At 39.2% G+C, this 4,590-nt stretch overlaps 1 long non-coding RNA gene across 1 annotated transcript; it reads right to left on the reverse strand.

The window, feature by feature from the left end:
- Window positions 1-2,914: 2,914 nt before the first annotated feature.
- On the reverse strand, window positions 2,915-4,117 carry LOC114515658. The gene is made up of 2 exons (XR_003686218.1): window positions 3,969-4,117; window positions 2,915-3,404 (listed from the first exon to the last, which is right to left on the reverse strand). It is a non-coding gene; the product is annotated as an uncharacterized LOC114515658 (long non-coding RNA).
- Window positions 4,118-4,590: the final 473 nt, after the last annotated feature.

Here is a 4,590-nt window from a genome sequence, read left to right on the forward strand (position 1 = left end):
TAGAATTCGCAGAAGCTGAATGACTTGCGGTTTGTGATCAGTGAAATACTTTTCGCTATTTCTCTTAAACTGGGAACGATATATCTTCCATACTGAATGTCATTGAGTATATGGATATAATTGTATTATTGAACTTTTACTTCGACAAAGCTTGCCGTTCACCTCAGAAAAATTCGATGAAATCGCAGTTAATGAGAAACGGTTTTTGTCATTTGACTCTAACAAGGTTCAACGAGTTGAAGTGTGAGACGCTGACCATCTCCAGGAAGAGAACTCCAGTGCGCCTTGGTTATAAAGTAGGTAGCCATGTAATAAAATTCACCACCAGCCAGAACGATCTTCGTGTCCTGGTGACGTTTGACCTGAAGTGGAATCTGCATATACATCGGCAGCGGTTGGAAAGGCTTACAGGATGCTGGGTCTGTTGAAAAGAAATACACATACCTTTAGTGAAGAATCCAAAAGATTGCTTTACTTGACTTTTGTGCGTCCTCACATCGACTACGCTAGTGAAGTATGGTCTGGAAAGGGTATACACCAGATGAGGAACATTTAAGGAGTTCAACGCCGGGCTACCTCTTACATATCCTCAGGACACCAAGGTTTTCTGCCCCTTACGTTTGATTGGAACAAACTTACTTCCAATCTCCTATTGGCATGAAATCAAATGTTTCTTCACGCATGTACCCATGGAAAATACAACATTGATCTCTACCGCTCTTGCTACTCTTCTAGTAAACAACCTCAGAAATTCCTGTCCGCTTAATCTCCAAGTTCCCCGATCTAGAACCAAATTTTTCCAAAATAGTTACCTCATTCGCTCTGCAAGACTCTGCAATAGCTTACCAAATTACCTGAAGCAAGTTCCTGTATATAACTCGTTCAAAAGAATGCTTAAGTCCACCTACAATACCGCTCTCCAAGACATTGGCGCTCTATATGTTTACGTTGCAACTCATTAAGATCTTTCTTTCGTGTGTGAGGTGTTTCACATGCGGTTTTGCGAAGATTATATAGCAACTTTTAACTGTCTAAATCGTTGTTTGGGGGAATTGAAGGTCGATTTTGCTTGGAGGGTCAGGAAAGTATGGAAATACAAAGTATGATGTGTATCACACACTTCATATTACCGACGGGATTTCGCCTAGAACTATATACAATCTGTACATGCCGCCATAAATGCGGTTTCACCTACTTGTATTGAATATTTCTTTGTTGATTAAAATAAATTGCACAAACTATTTATTAACCCTCTCACGATGTTTCTAACCTCTGCTGTATTAAAATTTAAAACACTTACTGAATATATTTCAATGTTACAACAAGACGCCAATTCTGGCGGTTACTGCGTCGCGCCAATCGTTGCATGCAACTGTGCCCCATTTCCTGTCAATATTTATTCCTTTAGGCTTTAGAAAAATGTTTCTTTCCTAGGTTTTCTAGTAAATAGAGCACTTCGTACAGAATATACGGGTAAAACTGCATTATTGGTGCTAGGCATATGTAGCTAACGATATACGTGAATAAGGCTGAGTTTGGAATCATGTACTCTGGAAATCAGTTTGTACTGAAATTCAATAGGATCGGTCTGGCCGTTTTTACCCTTGAAAGGAAAGTGCGGTTTGATTGAAAAATGGCATAGAATGGCATACAAGGCTTTCATAGCATACAAGGCTTTCATGATTCATGTGATCGTTGTCGTTAAACCCGTTTTAGTGTAGGTTTACCATGATCAGTGTGTGCTAGTGTATGCAGAATGAGCATATCAAACAAGACAAGTCGAGAATCCAGCATTATGATTACCTGTACGTATTTTCTCGAACGACAGACGTCTAGATTTCCTGCGCTATCGGCCATGCACAGCGACTCGTGTACGTGTTATTTTATATGACGTGTATCGTGCATGCAGTTTCCTGCTTTTGGTTCGCACGACCCGAGTTCGAATCCCGGCGACAACAAACTTTTTCCATTTTTTTTGTTTTAGTAAAATATTTCTTTAGTGGGGGTTACAAGGCTTAGATTGCTATTTGAAGTGTGTTTAGCACGAAAATATTTCGATACGAAATCAAACAAGTTCAAAATACGAGTATCTTAGTTGGCCTGCGCGGCCAGGTAGACCGGGTCGAAAACGTAAAAAACACAAAAAAACCCGACGGCAATTTAAGACTGCGTTCGCGCAGTGCGCGACGCAGTAATAAACCAAGTTGCAAATTTGTCGACTACAAAACACGAACTACAATGTTTACATAGGGTCAAATTACCTACGGGAGCTCGCAAAGAACTAAACACTTTGTATATATGCCGCCGCGTTAATGCGGTTTCACCTACTGGAAGATTTTTTTCCTTAGTCGATGCGCATAAACTGCGCAAACCATAAAAATTACAGTTCTCTCACGATGTTTCTGGGTTTGAATTAAAGGAATAAATTAGAGTCATATATCGTGGGATCTCAGTCAAGTGGGATAAAAATTTTCCATATAAAAACGGGATAAAAACAACCGCACTTTTCGATCACACACGCTTGCTTGGCAAAGGTGGGATAATAAGTGGGAAATAGGCAGGATGAATTGCATATGAAACGACTATCAAACTCACCTCAGCAAGCCGAGCTGTCCCGGCTAACCGGGCTATCCCGCCCAATATGAACAGGCCCATAGATTGATTTCCTTCATCGATTTGCATAAACTACGTACACTAACATTAAAATGCTCTCACAATGCTTTCATACCTAAACTAAGAGTAAATCAAATTGTATAAATTTAATAGTGGAGTATATGTACCGAAAATCGCCATTTTCGCTGCAGTTTTGCCTTTCATAACTGAATATATCAAAAACAACGCAACGGGAGTTAATCACTATCCAAAAACAAACCGCCATACTTAACTTGGTTCGACCTCGTCCAGTTCAAAGTGATTTTCGGTTTGTTGAATTTTATTAAGCTTAAAAGTTCAAGAGTACAAAAGCGTCAAACGAAACTTACAGTTATAAACCTAAATCTATAGATTAACGACCATATGAAGCGTATTTATGCTTCAGTGGTTACATTGTGTGTATGTGTGTTTACCTCCTTTTTATCTATTTAGGAGTCATTATTTTTACGATTACACCATGCAGGTCTCTGACTCTGTGGTCTGCGACGACCGGAACATCGACACTGCCAGCCTTCGCCGCCTCTGGAGCAGGAAGTTCGCAGGCAGTCTGAATACTGATAGCCACTGCAATCACAACGTTGTTTACAAGTCTGTGATGCCCCGGACTTTGACAGAGGAGCAAGTCGAAGGCATTCGAACCTTGAAGGGAAGCATTGGTCTTTGTTGGGCCACTGACCTTGGGCCAACGTAGCCATTACGACCACGCCAATTGCCATAATCATTGCCACTGAGATTTTCATCTTGAAAAATATCTGGAGGCAACAAAAAGAGATCATGATAAAATTATCGTAGTTTCCATTGAATTTTCTTTCATCAGAAAGAGGCTCGCGGCTGCTGTCTAATAGGCAATTGTCTACTGGTTCTGAAGCCCTGCATTGAACACAAAATAAGGAAATTGTTGCTCGCGTTGAATGTAAATATTCCCCAGACCTGTAATTTCCCCGCCCTTTCTTAAATTTTAAACGCCGTAAGATTAATTCAAAGGAATTTTAGAAGAGCCAGTGTCTATTGTACGTGCTGTAATGGATTAAACAACTTAATTTGAATTCATTGGAATCCGTATACTTTGAATTTATTCATTCATAAAAGTTATACATAAATTTAACGACATAAAACATTAAAGATATTCGTGAATCGTGATCCATAAAATCTAAAATACTTGATTTTACTGAAAGTGATTGATCGTTATATGAACGTTATCTGCAAGGCCTAGCGATTATGATTAAAGACGTAATAGTATTTATCGCACACCGTACGTACGTCTAGTAGGAGGCGATACGGCTATAGTATTTTCAATTCACGTAATGTATGCCCACCTCAAAATCTTTATCCTTTCGGTATAAAATTGTCTGTTTGAAGACGGTCGGTATACTTGTCTGTATCTCAAATTAAATGATTGGTTTCGTGTGTGCAAGCTTGTTTTGTAATCTAAGTTGTTGATCACGGTCTTTCGAAACCTGCATGCTTCCGCCTTCCGTTTCAGCACCGTACTTAATGCAATTGTATACGGGCCTGGATAATTGATGTCTGCATGCTAAATGGCAAAACCATGCAAGTAACTGCGAAAATTCTAATACATATAGTTCAAATATTTTAAGTAAAATCTTGCACTGTGCACATGTGATGCCGGGTGATGTATGGTGGAGATTTTCCCGTCCGGTAAGACAGGATTTATCGATGTTTTTGTTCAACGTCTGAGTGTTGTTATTGCAGATATGCTTGAATATTAAATTACGTTAAAAAATGCTGAACAATTTCCATGACAACTGGAGACAGTGTGGACTTAAGACATTGTGCAGTCCTGTTTACCTCGAAATCTCTGCAAGTCAATGCTATTTAATTTTAACGCGTATATATGCATGTCTTACAGTTAAACTTTTTAAAGTCTTCCATATTTGCATGGCAATGTAAACGAATGGGAAAAAGCGTAAAATATAT

This window comes from Dendronephthya gigantea, unplaced genomic scaffold (genome assembly GCF_004324835.1).
Source record: "Dendronephthya gigantea isolate DGI-Jeju-01 unplaced genomic scaffold, DenGig_1.0 000004F, whole genome shotgun sequence".
NCBI lineage: Eukaryota > Metazoa > Cnidaria > Anthozoa > Malacalcyonacea > Nephtheidae > Dendronephthya > Dendronephthya gigantea.